This window comes from Pteropus alecto, unplaced genomic scaffold (assembly GCF_000325575.1).
Source record: "Pteropus alecto unplaced genomic scaffold, ASM32557v1 scaffold3, whole genome shotgun sequence".
NCBI lineage: Eukaryota > Metazoa > Chordata > Mammalia > Chiroptera > Pteropodidae > Pteropus > Pteropus alecto.
In genome coordinates this window covers 24555379-24574491 of record NW_006442484.1, presented here as the reverse complement: position 1 = coordinate 24574491, position 19113 = coordinate 24555379, and the positions used below count along the sequence as shown (strand labels likewise).

Genomic DNA, 19113 nt, shown 5'->3' with positions numbered 1-19113 from the left:
CGCTCTTTCCATCTTCTGTTCAGTCATTCTCAGTCATTGGCTCTTATGCTTCTTAATTCAGGGCCACAAGGTGGCTGCCACAACTCCTGGCAACATGGCCATATTCAGAGGCAGAAAAGAAGAGTGGCGGGTGGGAGTAGGTGGGAGGTGGGGAAAGAAGTTAGTTAAGCTAATTCTCTCTCTCTCCTTCTCTCTCTCTTACTCTCTCTCGACTGACAGATATGTAAAGAGATATAGATATACGGATAATTAGAAGGCCCCAAAAGACTTTCACTCATGGCTCATTGACCTGAAATATGTCACCCACACTAAGAGTCTGGGAAAGGTAGTATTTGGGAAAAATAAGTGAGATTTCTAAGAATGACTTAGCTAATCAAGATTCAAATATATAGGGGCTAAACACATCACTCTTCTGCACAAAATGGTGGTTCTTTTGGTATGGAAGGGGTGGGGGGCTGATGAGGGGCCAGCCAACATTATCTGCCACACTGACAGAACCATGGTTTTGTTGAGTTTTTTCCTCCACACTGTCATGGGAGAGTGACTCATTCATGCTTGGAGGCTACATTCCCGTTCATGAGAATGAATAATGATTGTGAGTGACTTAAGCCAGTGATGGTGGCTTAGTTCCGCTTGCCAGTGGTTGGGTTAAGCATGGAAGTATGGCACAATTTTGGCCAATGAGATATAAAGGAATTAGACAGATAGCTTCTGGGGAATATTTACCTCTCTGACATAAAGTGACATGGGTGAAAAATACTTTATTTTCCTTATAGACATTGGCATATATGGTTGTGATGGCTGGTGCTGCTGCAATCATGAGGGGAACCACAATATACTGAGAAAGGCAATGAGGAGAGATAAAAGTTCATGGGGCCTGATGACTTCACTGATCAACTGAACTATCCATTCCTGGAGACCTCTAAAGAAGAACTTCTTGTTATGTGAGATAATCATTCTTACCATTTAAGCCATTCTGAATCATTTTTTCCTGTTACTTTCAGTCCAAAAAATCTCAAGACGAGAGGCAAGCATAGTTAATTAGGTCGGCTTCCCACCATGTATAACAAAATATTATTCCCTGCGTATTCTCTATAACCTAAAATAATTTGTGATTAAATAAATATGGGATATTTGAAAACTATATATGGTTTTGGAAGTTAATAATTATGTTAGCATATCAAAGGCTTGGAGCAAAATGATTCTTAAAGAGAATCTTCACCTCTGCTTATAATACTACAGCTCCCATTTAAGAGGAGTAAATAGATAGTATGTAGGTGAGAGAAAATGCTTTTGAATAGAGCATATATTTGATGTAGTAACCCTCCCTCCAGATAACAAATCCATCAAAACCTCAGGACTTGTCCACCTCTTAGACTTGAATCCATCTTTAGCATTGGGAAATCACTAATAAGGCTCTTGTGCTTTACAGGTATCTTGAGAATGGTCCATTGTCTCCATTTAAAGGCCAGCGCTGTTATGGTTCCCCCAACTTTCACAATTATCATAAAGTGTCTTACTGTTAGTCGACAATCATTGATTGTTAATCACCAACCATAAACATGAAACTCTGCGAGAGCTGAAGAAGTACAAATGTAAGACATAGTCCACATGTTAGTTTCCTAGAGTCGCTGTAATAAATTACCACAAACTAGGTAGCCCAAAACAAAAGAAATTTATTCTCTCATAATTCTGGAGGTTAGAAGTCCCAAATCAAGATGTCAGCAGAGCCATTCTCCCTCTGAAAGTCTCTAGAGAAGAATCTTTGTGTGTGGGTGGGGTGGGGTGGCGGGTGGGGGGGTGCGGGTTGCCTCTTCTAGCTTCTGATGGTTGCTGGGAATCCTTGGCATTTTTTGGCTTGTGACAGCATAAGTCTACTTCTTTCTTCTCATGGCTGTCTTCCCTCTGTGTATTCATGTCTCTGTGTCTCTCTTGTGAGGACATGAGTCATTGGACTAGGGCCCACCTTAATCCAGTATGATCTCATCTTAACTAATTATATCTGGAAAACCCTGTTTCCAAATAAAGTCACACTCTTTATTGACAATGTTGTCCTCACTGTGGGGGCCATGTGGCTTGGGGGAAAGTGTTTAACTTTCAAGATCAAGAAAAATGCATGGATAAGTTAGAACTTGAATGGAACCTTGAAGTATGGGTAGAATTTAGCCTGGTGAAGGAAATAGAGTAGAATATTCTGGATCAGAGAGATGGAAACAATTCCTGAGCAAGGACTACTGACCAATTGCTCTATTTTGAAAAAAATGAATTACTTGACTCCTTACTCACTCATTATGATTCCTGAGGACATATGCGGGCAGTGTAAGGGAGGTGGTATGGAAAGAATACGTGTATCTACGTGGGGGGTGTGACACTGAGGAATTTCCTTTGTGCAACGAATATGGCCTGTCTGTCTCCTCGCAAGAAAGGAATTGGAGAGAGCAGCAAGAGAGGCTTGTACACATTTAGTAATCATAAAAGCTTAAGGCAGAAGATAGATGATGACCACTTAAAATAGATGTGTAGAGATCAAAGTTGTAGGTCAAATTTAGATGTGGATTTTTTTTTTTTTTTGGCTTAAATCCAAAGTAAAACTTAAAGTCTTGATCATTATCGTCTATTTTTTTTTTTAACCAGCATTTTTTAGTCATTACTAAGATTTGTAAACCTGTCTACATTTATCTCCCAAGTATCCTAATAACCATTGATCTGTAGTCTTCTAAAGACCTGTAGTATTGTTTAGATGCTTCAACTATTAACCTTGGTCATTTTAAAGTAACTACAACATGCAAAAAATTACTAGAGAAGACTTTGCTCCTCCATATAGAACCAACTGAGGATTTTACTTCCTTTTCCTTTATATAGCTTATTTTCCCTATATATAGATCAAACAGTTTTTAAAAGTATCTCTAATTCCTGGTCTGGTCTTCAAAGTCTGCTATAGCAGCCCTGAAAATTATCTCCAGAAATAAGTTTTTATGCAGCCTACTAATTTAAATCAGCTGTTCTCAAATTTACGAATGGTGTTTGCTCCAAAATGACATCCTTTTCCTTCACTACAACCACAAATTTGGTTCAACACACATCTGACCACTGTTGACATCCACGAGGCTTCCATACAGCCACTGAAATTTTACCTGGAACCTTCAGATCATATGAGAATGTGTCTTTAGCCTGTCACTTATCTTCTTTGATAACTTTCATTGTATTTTGATGGCAAACTGGGTTTCAATGGAAAAATTACCTTTTATCCCCCAGTCTTGTTCAGGATGAGATCAAGATGTACTCTCCATGTTTAAATTGATGAGGCTGAGCAAAATAGAAAAAATATTTAGCGATCTGAGTAAAAACAGAAAGAATTTATGTGAATTTATATGAATTTATATGTATAAAGAATTTATATTTATATTAAAAGAGGTATGTCCAGGGGTAAGGCAGGACACTGATAATCGGAATGGAGACTGGGTGTAAACATCTGATGCAGTTATCCTAATGCCTACTGATACTAATTACATTTTCTACACCATTGGTATTCTCCAAGCTGTCTTAAGCTCAGAGTCAGTTGCTCTGTTACTAATTTCTGTGAGGAGCTGCTGGAAGGAGAGGTGTCTCACATTCTAATGTGCTGAGCACCTTTCCTCTTTGAAGAAAGCTGCTACTTCTACCTCAAGGATCATTTTACACAGAGACTATTCAAGGGGGTCTCCCCATTTATAAGTTTGAAAGGGACCCTGAAGGCTTTCAGAAAAAAGTTTTGGAAAGCTTTTAGCATATTGTCTTTTCTTCCACAGAGGCTGAAGAGAAATCAAAGATTTCACAGAAGTCAGAACTAGGTAATGCTTTTAAGATGAAATTAGTATTGAAACTTCTGGGAGTTTGGGGGCCTTGAAAGAAGTAAAGGGTATTTGAAGGTTATTGGCCAAAATGTTGAATCAGAGTCCAGTGTTCTTAGATGAACCAAAATCAAGCAAATTGTGCATTATAAGTTCTGTGAGGTCAGGGACTAGGTCTCCCATATTTTAATATCTGTGGCCCCTTGCTCAGTGACTGGCACACAATAGCCCTCAAAAAATATTTGGTGACTGACTGACAAAAATAAATGCCTCAGATCTGCACGTAGTTAGATCTTACAAGTAGCTAGAAAAAACTTGAAATTCCATCATTAAGAGTTTATTTCTTTGTTTTAAACATTGCTCTTTCCTTCCCACACCTTCTGCTGAAACACAAATACTCTTGAGTATAGTGACACTCTAAACTTCTAATATCTCTGATGTTTTAATGTGAGTGAGTTTATCAGATAATGATGCCACGTGACATTCATGAAAAGGGAGAGAACCCAAATAGAGGTAAATTGTTGCAGAAAAGGGGACCAGAACACAAGAGACCAACCTCCAAGTATTTCTTCTAGGCTTGGTCTTGTAAGAAGATCTCTACCCCAGCTGCTACAGTCATTCCTGGGAACACCTGCAGCTTTTGGAAGGTAGCACAAATTAGGGAAAGTGGAGACAAGTAGTTGGAGAATGAACTTTCAAAAAAATTCTGACCTACTTTTCTATTAATAAAATGTATTTATTACTTAGGCAACATTTTTCCCAGCAGGGAAATTATAACTAACAACATACAATTTAAGCTAACATTCTTTTTGCTAAAGGCCTCAGTCATAACAGGTATTATTAAGAGTAATAAGTACTTGAGGAGAAAGAGAGAACAATTCTTTTATTGGAACATTTGTGGAAGGTCCAGTCAATGCAGTTATGAATTATGTCAAGTACCTTATTTTTCGGCTCTCAGGGAAGACCATGATCTGTAAGTGATTTATATCGCTTGGGTGATGATGTATTCTGATAGACACAACTGAAACAGTCCTGTAGATGATTGTGCCCTTGAAGGTAATGACACTGGGTTTAAGGAAAATAGATATTTACATGTAGGCATTGAAAAAACGCACTAAACATTCAATCATGGTGGTATACGCTATTTGGTTTTTGGAAAGAGAGAGAAACCCTGTATATTCTCATCATAGGATAGGGTATAAGGAGGAGGAGGTCTGCGAGGTGAGAGCCACTTGGTAGTCCGTCCTACAATCAATAGTGGTGCTCTGAAAATGCCCTATAAGAGCACAGCTAATAAAGGAGAGTTCTTATGGCCATTATTTTTGTTTTTTTTTTTCCCTGGTTCTGAGTTTCTGGCATGCATTGTAATGGTCACTTATTGTGAGGGCATTTTACTGGTCTTAAAAATAGATATTACCTATTTAAGTTAGTTATAAAGCCTCCCCTTTAGACCCAATAGCCATACAATCTTACTAGCAACCGATTTAAGTCCACACTGACACCAGGTTGGTACCATTCACTTCTTTAGCGTGTTGAGTGCCTACTATGCACTCTCTTCTGAGGTTGGATATGCTGCTGCGAATAAGATCAATAGGGTCTCTGGATTCTCAGTGGGTGTATTTCAGTGGGTGATACACAATCAAGGATAAAAAACAGAGGCACAAAAGTAACATTTGAGAAAGAGTTTCTACCTTGGAGGAACTCTCAGTGTAGTTGGAGAGGCTAATGGATCAGCATATACTTATTGACAAATAGAAAAATACAGTATCAGCCTCTTAGAAGACGTTTGTGGATCTCCACTTGAAATCTGGTTTGCCCTAATTTGGGAGCATTTCACAGTGGAGTCCTTACTTCAAGTTGACTCAGAGATCTCTGGAAAATTTTCTTATTATTGCCCCACCCCCTTCTGATGATGTCATTATTTACCTTGCTGAAGAAATTAATATTCTGATGAAATAGGTCACCATCACATAGTGACTGATAACTAGCGTGCTGTTCTCCTACAGAAAGTGGGAGTGTCAAACCAGTCTTTACAGTGGGCAACTATTCCCATTTTTCAGCCCTCAGTTCAGATACCATCTTGCAGAGTAGCCTCTGACCACCCAATTTCTGGCTCCCCCATGTCCCATTAGATGTTATTTATAAATAATAGATGTTATTTATCTCCTTGGTTTATCCCAAGGTATTTACAGCAAGAAGAGGGGTTAAGAAAAACAAATGAATAACCCTAAAAATAAGGAAGAAGGTGTAAAATGCTACAAATAATTACAAATAGTGTCATATATTTAGTGAAAAAAGAGGTCACTTATCATTTTTATGTCATATTTTAAAAGAATGCCATTCTTGGAGAAGATTAGGCCTTTTACATATATGTGTATATATCTTTGAATCACTGGACAAGAAAATAAAGGTCCTGAAATGTTAACAAGATTTATGAACACAGGAACAAGGTCTTATAGAGGCGATTGAAATATGTGACAAGCATTAGCATTTCAGAGTAGTGATGAGCTATTTGTATAGATTGATGTGGCTAAAAATTAGACAAGGCATATTAAAAGCTGAGATCATTCAAGCTTAGGAACAGCTGAATATGAGCAATTATGAGGCAGTTAAGCCATTAAATAAAACTGAAGATCTTGTGAACTGCCAGAGCAAAAAGGCACCTCCGTGTGACCGAGAGCTTTATCACCAGCGCTCTCCTCTCAAAACATAAACATTAGGAAATGTTGGTGCCAAGGGCGATGGAGAGGCACTTTAAAGTCAAACCATTTCACATGTTCCTTGGGACAGCAGTTGCATGCAGAGAAAGCCATCTCTAACTGGGCTAACCAATTGTGTGAGCAGAATGTGGGGATAAAGCGATTCAGGCCAGCCTTTTGGTTCAGGGCTGATAAAGGATCTGAATAATACAGAGTCCTGTGGAGAATGGCTCACCCGGTTTATGTCATGCTCCTGTAATTATACATTCAGACTGGCTGCCTTCATCAGCTGATCCCTCCCATGAAAAGTACTGTAAACATGGATAATGCTGTTTATGTGAAGATGGTTATTTTATTCCCATTCTGCTCAGTGTTAGGCACTTTAATGTGACAAGATTTCAAGAACACACTATATAAAGGGAAATAATCCCCGGTCACTGTGACTTGTCTACATCATTTGATAGTAAATAAGATTATTCCATGAAGAAAAAGCTGAGAAAGTTTCAGAATGGATCTGCTCCCATGCAGTCATGCTGTGTCTATATACATAAGTCGTTTTGAATGGCTTAATTGGTTGTTAATAGAAACATCTAATATTTATTAAAAATCTGCCATGTGCTAGGCATGGGATAGGCATGTTTACATATTTATTCAGCAGAAGCAGGGTGTTGGAGTAGAAAGAGCATGACAATTAGAGCTTCCGTCTTGGCATAGCCTCTAACCGGCTGGGGAGACTAAGCAAGTCATTTAAAACTCCACAAATGTAAGGAAGGAAAGCAAATCTCTAGATCTGTATTTATTTTACTGTTTGAAAGTGTGCGTGTGTGTGTGTCTGTGTGTCTGTGTGTCTGTGCACGTGTAAGCATCTGTGTATGGAAGAGATTATCTTCCATATTCCCTCCAGCTCTAAAGTTCTATGGGCTGTACATATACATAGCTTTATCTATATTTTTGACCCTTCTGCTATTTCTTGAATAATATACTTTCCATTTTCTGTATTTTCTTTCTTCCACACCCAAGCTGGTTATCAAATTTTACTTTGATTCTTCAAAATATTGCTCAAATGTCTTTCTTTGAACCAATTATTTTTGTATCGTTAAGCCCAGTGATTAAGAAGAGCGCAGGCTCTATAGTAGAATAGATTTGAGCTCAAATTCTTTTTTTTGCCATTAGTAGCTGTGTGATATTATGATCTTGTGATCTTTAGTTTAAACTGCCTGAGATTCAGCTTCTTTATCTGTAAAAGGGGAGAGTAACACCTATCTATTAGGATTTTTTCTTGTGTGTATGAATATGAAAGGAAAATGCATGTAAAGTGCTTGGCTAAATGTCTGGTACAAAAGACTCAATGGTAGCTGGTCCTTCTACTTCTATATTAGTAATATTGGTAGAAATTGTATTACTTTCCTACCATCACTATTGTTATTTTTTACCCTATTATCCTCTTTTATTATACTGCTTTGTTACAATAGCCCTATAGCTGATATTCTCTAATAGTCCTATAGCTACTCTATTCACGGAACATCTGCTGTAATAAATAACTATACTACACGGTAGACTGTGTATCATTTTGGAGAGTTTCTATTCCTTTATATTCAGGTTCACTAATTTATTTCTTCTGCTATTTATTTTGTTTAGTGTATTTTTCATTTCAGACTTTGTATTTTTAATCTATAGAAACTTTAACTGGGTCTTTTGATATTACCCATTTCTCTCCTTAACTTGCTCATGTTTTCCTCTACCTTGATGGTTCTCAACCAGTGGTGATTTTGCGCACCCTCCCACCTTTCCACCTGGGAGACATATAACAATGCCTGAAGATATTTTGTGTTATTACAGGGGTGGGGTGGAGTGGGGAAATTCTACTGGAGTCTAGTGGGTAGAGGGCAGGGATGCTGCTAAACAACCTATAATACACAGGGCAGCCTTCACAACACAGAATTACCTAGCCCTAACTTCAGTGGTACCACAGCTGAGAAACCCTGCTCTGCCTTCTTGAACATATAGAATATAGTTATAGTATCTGTTTTAACATCTTTGTCCACTTGTCCTATCACCTGTTATTTCTGAATTTGTATCTATTAATTGTTTTTTGCCTCATTATGTTTCTTTGCATACTTGGTGAATTTTTTATTGGATGCCAAATGCTGTGAATTTTATATTTTTGAATGCTAGATATTTTTGTATTTTAAAAAAATATTCTTGAACTCTGTCCTGGACACATTTAAGTTACTTGGGAACAGTTTGATCCTATAGGCTTATTTTTAAACTTTGTTAGGTGGGACCAGAGTGACCTTAAGGGATAATTTTTCCTCATTATTGAGTCAATAGTCTATGAGTACCCTAGCTGATGCCCTGTGTTTTATAAAAATTTCCACTCTGGTGGAGGCAGTAGGGAAGTGGAACTGTTCCAGGAGATATGTGAGCTCCACGGATTGCTTCTTTTCCCTGTTTTTTTTTTTTTCTTTCCTGGCTGCAGTAGTTTCCTTGCATGTCTGTGCTGGTAAGCACTCAGGTAAAGAAACAGAGGAGTCCTCTGTCGACATCTCAAGCTCGATTTCTGCGCAGCTCTCCCCTCAGATATATCAGATACGATGTTATGAATCTGGCCACCTTGGCCTCCCTTCTTAAATAATCAACTCTAGCTCTTCAACTCAGGCAGAAAGCCAGGCTCCATTTAGGTTTCCTCTCTGTTACAGCCTAGAAACTCTCTCTGGGCAGCAAAAGGAGATGATCGAGGTAGAACTCACCTGGTTTGTTTCCCTTCACTCAGAGATCTCTGTCTGGGGCTTTCTGTTCAATGTCTGAAAAATGTTGTTTCACATGTTTAGTTTGTTTTTTAAAGTTATTAAGTTGAGAGATAAATCTGGTCCCTGATACTTACCATGGCCGGAAGCAGAAGCCTATGGTAGACTTTGAAGTACGGTACATAGACAATTCTATGTATTATATTCAAAAGAGAATCCTATTTTCTTTCTATAGCTATGCTTCTAGAAATATTCTATCTTCAGAATCAAACTAGTGTCAGTGCTGAGATCTCAACCACAAGGTATGCATTTACTAGAATAACCTCTGAACTTTTTCATGTTGCCTCTCTTCTGCTCTCTCTTTCTACTTGGGATGCTTCTCTTGAGAATCTATACTCAGTGCTTCAGCTATTTCATTTTTAAATCTTTTACTCTCCTGGATCCTATTACTTGTTCAATTAATTTGAACCTTTTTTTGTTTTCTTTTGGCCTTCTCTACGGTCAGGTCCTAAAGTTTATGTATGGCTCAATAATTCATATGTCTGTTTGTTGGTTACAGTGCAATTTAATGGTGTATTTATATTGCCGTATTTATTAGCTTTGAAATTCCTAGCAGAGGTATCCATTTTCTGCCCTCAGGGTGTGCTCACATTTAATCACCACTTATGTATTAAATAATATTTCTTTACATGTTTCTAGTAACTTTTTTTCCTTAAAATCTTTCATTAAGATATGTTTATTGAAAAGGATAGGGGCATGAAACATAATGAGAACTGGGGAATACAAAACAAAATAAAGTACTACTTACTAAGTCCCAAGTTTCAGTGCTGCCAGCTGTCCAATTACTATTTCTCTTGGTAGCATGGTATTTTCAGATTTTCCAAAGCTAAAGAAATGTTAGCTCTTCGTGGCTTGTGATCACAAGTCTGGAAGTTACTAATTCTGATGCTGTTATACCATAGCTTGAGTGAGCTTGATCTGGTTAGGGTTTGTTATGCTGCTCCATGTAGTTGTGGAATGCTGCTTGACAATAAAGCACAGGATTTAGGTTGAGTGGCTCATAAGATTAGAGATGGGAGATGTGGAGTCTTTCATCTTTTGGTTCCTAATTCAGAGCCAATCAAGTAGTTATTGGATTTAATGACCTCCAATTAGAAGATCCTATGAAATAAGCTGTTGCTGTCAATCCTATATTTCAGGGACAAGAATCCCCATAATTGAATGCCACATGGTATCCTTTGTTCCATACTGTTGATAAATGGGCTGTGAATTGAACAGTTTCTGGAAACAATTTCTCCCTCCCTTCTCAGAGTTTAGCAGTTTGATAGGATAAACTATAGAAGTATAACCAAATTTTATAAATGATCCATATATGTTTTTTGGAGTTGTTCCAGGATTTGGGGCTCATGTGGAGAATAGGGCCATGATAAAAAACAAATACTACGAAAGTCAGAGGAAGTTGGGATTCACTGTTGGCCTGACAGCTTAGAGAGCACCATGAAAAGGCATCAGCAGTCTTAAAGTCAGAGAACACACTACTAGGGGTCAGTAGCTGTTTGAGTTGCTAGGGTGAGGCCTAGGGGGTCAAGGTCAAGAAGATAGTGAAACACTAGGCATGTCATTCAATAGCAGACTGAAAATATTGGTACTAGAGAGTTTGAACCTGAGGTTTCCCTTCTGGATAAAAAAATCTCTTATAGTTTTCCCTGCGGTGGGTGCAAATGGGCCATTTTAAGACAATAGCATGTAAATTAAGCAGGGTAATGCATATTATGACCAGTGGCAAGAGGTCCTAACATACTTAAACTTAGGTTACTTGAATTCAACTCTAACTACTTGGAAATAAAGGAGAGAAAATATAATTTAAATGGGTGGATGGTTCTGTTTGCTGTTCCACCTAATAAATGAGCAAGAGATGGGAGATGTGAACCTAGGTTGTTCCCTGGGTTGATCTCAGTTCTTATGTGCTTCTCACACTGAGTATTTTTCTGTACCAAGGGCGACTCAAATGTTTAATAAGACTTAATTGTCATACAACATGGCCACTAAAAACAAGCTAACAGCTTCATCTGGTGCTTGGTCAGAGAAAGAACTAAGGGAAAATGGGGTTATAAACATTTTTAATGGATTTTTTTTTCCCAGGGATAAGTTTGATTCTATGTGATTTCTGCTTTAAGCACTGACCCTAGAACCCAATTTCCACAAAAGATACAACTCCATTGGAATGGCATAATACCTGGCACATAGTTGGCACTCAACAAATATTGGTTAAATGAATGAATACATGAATATTTGATGCAATATATAAGCAGAGTGACAAAAAGATGCTGTTTCTAGGATATTCATTAGCTCTCCTAGAAATATCTTCAAGAATATTTAGCCACCGTATGTGTATGTCTATCATCTGTATACTATTTATTGATTGATCAATTGGTTGATCATTCTATCTAAAATATTGTAGCTACAACCTACACTAGGTGCTAAAAGATGATCTTGCTAAAATTTTAATTAAATTTGAGTTGTATACTGAGTGGTACATTTTGTGACTTGCTCATCTTTGAGTTTAAAAATAAATTTTAGTTATTAAAACAAATAAATCAAAGAACAGTTATTGAAAACATATTGTGGAAATAGTCCACATAGATAGAAATTCACCTTGTGAAGTAGAATGAGTACTGGAACAGGAGCTAAGAGGTTCCTTTTAAGCCTTCCATTTACCTTCTTAGCTGACTGACCTTGGGTAAGCTGTAACTTACTCTCAGTTTCCTCTTAAGTAAAGAGAGAGAGTTGGTTCAGAAAAAAAAAACCGAGGCTCTTTAGTATTTAAACATTTTACGATAAGTTTTTTAAAAATCAATTTAGTGCTTCAGCAGATGAAAAGATTAAGGGATTTTTATTAGATCACTTTCTTTTTTCGGAGATCTTTAGCATTGTGATTTGGTATTGACAGAAGGGGCCAATTTCGGGGAGCTAAGATTTCTACCTGGATGCCTAATGTGCATCTATGTAGAAACAATTAGCAATAATGTTTTGAAATTTCTTAATTTAGTGGTTGTTCTTAAATTTTAGGATACATAAATATCAATTAAGGGTTTGTTAAAAATATACATTCTAGGGTGAGGCCTAGGAATCTTAATATATGTGAATACCATAAGTAATTCTAAAGTGATGGTACCTTAACTCATTTTGAGGAACACTGACTTAAGTTATAAATAAAATTGTCTTTGCATAGGAAGGAACTCAAGAAATAATCAAGTTGAATATTCTATCCTCAAAGGCAGAATTAGTTTACTCTCAAAGTCTACCGTAGGATGGCATTGATTACACAAAGTCTTAGTTTTAATTTACTCAGATCGTTATGATTTTTTTCTTTGTGTTAAATCTGATCCAATACTATTTCACTTTTATAGTTGTTTTTCTTTGTCGGCCCCAATACTTCTAGTAAAAATTCTCATGGGATAATGGAATTGAAAGTGACATCAAGGGATAGTTTTATTTGGTCCTCTGCTTTTTGGCTGGACTAGAATGAAATAAATTTATAAAAAAAAAAAAACAGTGATGTGATTAGAAGGATAATATAAAAAGATTTTTTTTGGTAAAAGACCTCAAAGGCATTTTGAAGCATGCAAAACGCTAGACAGAAATGAAAAAACAATTAGTGACATTTCAAGGCACAGAATTTTCCTAATCGGCTATTCTCAGGAAGTCATCTTTAAAAACAAACAATTTTCTGGGAGGTAAGTAGGTAAAAAGTAGGTAAGTAAAATCTACCTTGGGGATTTATGGAGGTGTAGACGGGCCACAGTTTAAGTGGGAGAAAGAAAGTGAAGAGAATAAGTCTAAAAGCTCTTGTCAATTGGTGCATGGTACTGTGAAGGCCCAGCCAGCCAATGTCTAGGCTTCAATCTACAGATGGTGCCTAATGACCTAAGAATTGTTTTCAAGGTCAGGCATGGCTCACACTCTGCCTTAGGGGTGCGGTAGGAGTTTGTCAGTACGCTTTGTCATAGCACACGTGGGCACGTGCCTAAAAATTGTGTTATTTATTTTGATTTCCTTGCCACCTTTCTTATGGTGAGAATGCTCTCTGGAATTTCACTATCTCCCAGAGCTTACATGACTGGCTGTATTTGGTGGTGTCACAGGGGGATAATAACAGGCAATGAAGCTCTGGCTCCTACTCCCTTGCTTTTCTGACTCCCACAAATGTATCCCATGGACAAGTCTAGTTTTACTCTCCAGTCTGAATTTCACCTTTGATTTTGAACTGAACAACATAACAATGGAGAAGGATGAAGTCGGAATTGAGAGCTGTGCTTCAGAAAAATAACAGAAATTGGTCAGATAAGGCTGGCCAAGAATGTTAAAAGGAAACTTCAGTGTTGACCGAGTCTCAGGTTGGTGTTTTCAGAAAACACTTTCCCCCTAAATCCTGAAGTACAATTCCAACTCTAGCATTTACAATCTGTGTGATAGACATGTTAATTAACTCCCTTAGACTCAGTTCCTTCATCTATCAAATGAGGATATTACTAGTATTCTGTTTTTCTTTAAATAAAGCAAAATTTTAAAATTCTTTAAAAAATTTCTTAAAGCACAATTAAGCTTCAATTAGCTCTAAAAAAAAAAAAAAAAAGACCCATGAGGACAGTAAGTTTATCCTTTGCCCCATAGCTTTGTACTTATTTAGAATTTATCCTCATGATAACTTGTCCTAATAGTTTTAAAATTTGTGATGAATTAAAACACATAACCTGAATAAGTAATTTCCAATGTGGATGAGTTTTCCCAAATCCCTTTTTCTTGAATGAAATGAAAAATTTCTCAGTCTTGATATTAATGTTATGAAAAGTAAATAGTATTTAGTTCCAATGTATTTGCTAATCAATACTGTGGCAAAGATCCTCTCCAAAGGAAAAAAAAAATCCATGACATCAAACCCAAGAAATATTTTTCCAGAAATTTTTGAAACCCTAGCTAAGTCACGCGCTCCTTATTTCAGCTCCCATAGCTTCCCATGGAGACCTTTATCTCAACTCTGACTACAAGAAAATAACATAGCAGGGAGGGCAAGTATATAAGCTAAATCCTAAATCCTGAAGTTCAGCCCCAACTCCAGCATTTATGATCTATGTGATTTTAGATATGTTAATTAACTCCCTTAGACTCAGTTTTTCATCTATCAAATGAGAATATCACTAGTACCTACCTCATAGGGCTGACATGAGGATTAAATAAGATAATTCATGTAAAGTGCTTGGAACACTGCCTGACATATATTGGATGCTCATTAAACATTAGCTAGCTATAATAATTAATTGTCTGGCCCCTCCTCTATACTGCAAGTTCCCACAGGGCACATTTCATATGTCAACATTCATGTTTATTCCTCAAGTTCCTGGCATATATTCTCTACTCAACAGAAGGTGAATGAAAAAGTGCTTTACTCTTGGTGACAAAGTTTGCAAAAGGAATTAAACACAAACCAAGCCTCAAAGCTAATATTGTGGAAGATCTACACCAAGAATCAATAGTTAGGTTATCCCCAATAATGCTGTGTGTGTCAGGGGAAACAACAAATCCTCTACTCTTATTTTCCATCTCTAAATATACCTGCTAAATATACACTGAGTTTTAATACTTAGGAAAAGATTTGAAATGCTCCAAGTTGACAGAAGACTGCAAAAAGATTATGAATTTTGGTGCTACGAGGGCTCGCATCCACTCATTTCATTGATGTGACTTTGTTCCTGGGGAGTCCCATGTTTGATGCAAAGACGTACAACTAGTTATTGGAGAGTCTGGAACTAATGCTCATGACACCTGATTTCCCGGCAAAGGCTTTTATGAGCACACATGTGTAGCTGAGGATAGTGTGATAATTTACTGGGTAATCTTAACTGGCAAAGAAGGGAGGTGGCGTTACAAAAAAAATCACTGACTCAAGGACCCGACCAGCAGACTAGTGTTCTCACTATCAAGGTGCTGGGCTGCTGTGGGGTAGCAGAAAAACTTTGACTTTGAGGTAGAGGGATAGTGATTTGGACGTTGGGTGTGGAGTCAGAAAAACCTGGACTTTAATCCCAGTTTTGTCATTTACTAGCTCTGGATCCTGGAAAATATCCAGAAAAAGTTCCCTACGTCACTGTTTCCTCAACTTTAAACTGCAGATAGTAAGATCTGCTTTGTAGAATTATTGTGAGAATTCTATGAGAAAATTTATTTAAAGTATTTAGTATATAATATTCAGTAATTGTTAGATTAACTGTGTGACCTTTGAAACTTCATTAGACTCTGTGAGCCTCAGATTTCATATCTGTAAATTGGCATAATAATCTGTAATTTGCAAGACAGTTGTGAGAATTAAATGAGATAATGTATGTAAAATTTCAATAAATGTTCTTTTGAAAGTAACTACAGTTGTCTGGGTACATTGGCCTCTTTCCTACGTTCCTCTGTCTCTTCTGCCTGTATTCTCTCTTCTCTCCTGATCTAAGGATCATGGACCTTAGATTACTCACTGGTGGTCCAACACCTTTTACTAATGTGCCAGTTCAAACCTGACCCTTTTGTTAGTGCCTTGTGCTTCTATTTTTATTCTTCCAGTCAAAAGCTCAGAGTTCTTTTAGTGTTTATCTTATCTGAGTATCAGTAAGAAAAACCATGTGATTAAAGCAATTCACAGTGAGATCTAGATAACTGATAAATTAAGTCAGAGACATTTGCATTTTATAACTCCTGCTAGAAAAAGTATTGTTACATGAAAAAAAAAAAATCCATAGAATTTGTTAACTCAAAGAAATCAGCAACATCTATTTGGAAAAGAAAGAATAAATATTTTGCAACAGTATACTTTCTTCCTCTGGCAATGGTTTCCCTCAATACATACAAAAGAAGGAACTGGGTTAGCATTCCCACTTCAGAAATGCTGCTGCTAGCAGGAGGAGTCTTTTGAAGGTGAGGGTGGATGTAAGTATTTGGATTTGTGTCTCTTGTAGGCCTAAGTGTCTCACATTCTTATATCTTCTATAGATACATACTCTGTAAGATCTCAGTTTTTGAGAGAGCCTCGAGTACCAAAAACAGACTTTTTTTCCTTGAGAGTACAATGGAACCCTCTATTTTTGTGTTGGCTGGAAATGAAAGGGAATGCTACCAAATATTTCAAGTCTTCGGATGTCTTTAGTTTGGATGGAATAACATGAAAGATGAAGGCTGGTGGGGATGTGATTGAAGTCTATAAAGTCACGAAGGTTCTGAGCAGGGGGAATACAGACTCGCTCACCAAATCTTTGAAAGCTAAAGCTGACAACACCTCAAGGCCTAAAGGGCTAACTCATTGCACTTAACTGCACCTCAGCAAACATTCCTTCAGTGATATGAAGGAAATGAGGTAGCTTTTTAAGAGGCTAATTGTGTTAACAAATTCATGAGAGTTTGCCTTAAGAGGTGCTAACTGGACCCGTGAATGAACTCCGGAAGAGTTTAGATTTATTTACTTTCTACACTGAATCTATAATTGGAAGATTTGGATTAGAATACTACCTCTAAGAGTCTCTGACCTTTTGCAGCTTTGTATATAATTAGAGAAAGTTATGGAGTGCTTCCGGGTACATCCCTCCTTTTCAGAGGCTCGCATTCTATAAGAATACAAGTTTCTTAGTGTCAGAATTGAAGACTCCTTGTTTGACTCAAAGGGTTTCAACTTTGCAGGTCCTCACTTCTCATGAAATGAGTTTATCCTGGAGGAATGTAATTTATGAATTCTTATATTAATTTATGAATTCTTAATTGCCCACATCATCATGTGAAAAAGCAGAATAAGAGAATTTTCAAATCTTTTAGATTTATTAGATGGCCTGATGAAATCATGTTATTATTAGTAACAAAGATATACATATTTAGTTAAAGTTCAATATATTTGTTTTTTGATCTACAGTGATTTTGTTAGTTTCAAAAAAAAAAACATAGCACTCAATTCCAAATGGATTGTGTTTGTTATAGCAAATGTGTATTGATTTGATTAAAAATGCATTAATTTCTTTACCTTGCGATAACAATGGATTCATTTTCTGAAAAAAAAAGGGCTGGAGAATGTGCAGTCATATAACCTGATAATCTTGGTTAAGTGGCATTTAATATTGCTCAACAGGAAATTTTTTCCCTATACTTTTAAAGCAAAAATCTCCCGTATTAAGTGATGTATGTAGTGCATATGAAGCATTGAGAAGAAACGAAAGCTCTCTAATTTGACTCAAGGTCACATGCACACTGTCAGAGCAAAGAGGGAGTTGTGAAATTATCCAGGGAACTTAAAACAGTCTAGACAGTCAATCCAGATCATTTAAAAAGATATGTTTAAGATGCTCATAAGAGTAAGAGAGTTATCTGCTAATATGAAGATGCAGTTTTGGGACAAATCAAATTTAGTGTTGTTTAAGAGCCTTGAGGTCTTTGCTTGAAATCCATTTTACTAGAAATATATATGCTTAAAATATTCTCAAAGATAAGAAATTATTTAATAAATTAATATTTTATTTATTTATTACACATATACACGTAGTGCCATGAAATATCCTTAAAAATAACCTGGCTTTTACTTCTCCTTTAGTCATTCAGTCTTTAAAAATGTGCTTGAATGTTCATTTAATTTTTTTCATGTCAAACGGATAGAATTGAGCAAGGCCGATAAAACTCAATGAATTATGTAAAAATCCAAGTGAACCCCAGAAGAAGCACTTGCCTGAGAGGAGGAAGAAATCATTACATCTTCCATTGACTACATTTAAGCGAGTTCTTTATTCTTTTTCGGTTTTTTCATTTGTAAAATGAAGAAATGAGAGTTGGAAGGACACATAATAGATAACCTCTAAATATGGCTTAATATAAAGTCTAATAAAATTTGTCTACACACGTTTATGTCATATAGACACACAACAATATGTCTGCAACAGTTGGCTAATTATATAACTGGCAGAATAAATAAAAAATTAATAAATTATGCTTTTATTTACTCTCCAAATGATAATTGCTTGAGCTTCCAATTAATAGGAACTTATTCAATAATTGTTGAATTGAACTGATTGTGAACTGATTGTGACATAAAAATGGGTTTAAATTCTGCCAAGTATCCTCAAATTTCACAAATCTTCCATTCCGTACTAGGGAAATCAGCCCCAGAAAATATTTCACTGTTTTCATGGCTTGGATAAAGGTGGTAGATTTCACTAATAAACAGTTTTCTTAGAGTACAGAAATATAAACAAAATCACAGCTCTCATGTAAACCGATTCACCTTTCCAATGCAACTGAAGGCCAGATGTGTAAATATATATTACCAGTGCAAAGGCTCTCTCTCAGATAAACCAACATGCTAATTCTGCCAGTGGAATGTCGTGCACTTGCCTTTCTCTCTATTCTCAATGCTGTCATCATTTTCATCACTGTCATCATCCTGAATTACTCAAAGGTAATTTCTTTGTCCCCAGAGCTGAGCTGTTTAATGTAGTAGTCACTAGCCACGGTGGTTATGGAGCCCTTGAAATGTGGGTAGTTCGAATGGAGATAGTCTTTAAATATAAAATCCGTGGTAGATTTCAAAGATGTAATATGAAAAAAGAACATAATATATTTTGTTATTAATTTTTAATATTGATTACATGTTGAAATGATAATATATTGGATAAATTAGGAAAAATAAAGTATGTTAGTAAAATGAATTTCGCCTGTTTATTTTTACTTTTTAAACTATGGCTTTCGTAAAATGTAAAAGTACATAAGTGGGCCTGTATTTGTGGCTCACATTTTATTTCTGTTGGACAGTGCTACTTGAGTATC

At 36.6% G+C, this 19113-nt stretch overlaps 1 pseudogene; it reads right to left on the bottom strand.

Moving 5' to 3' along the window:
* The window catches only part of LOC102886776, a 114122-nt pseudogene that overhangs the window by 90870 nt on the left and 4139 nt on the right, over positions 1-19113 (bottom strand).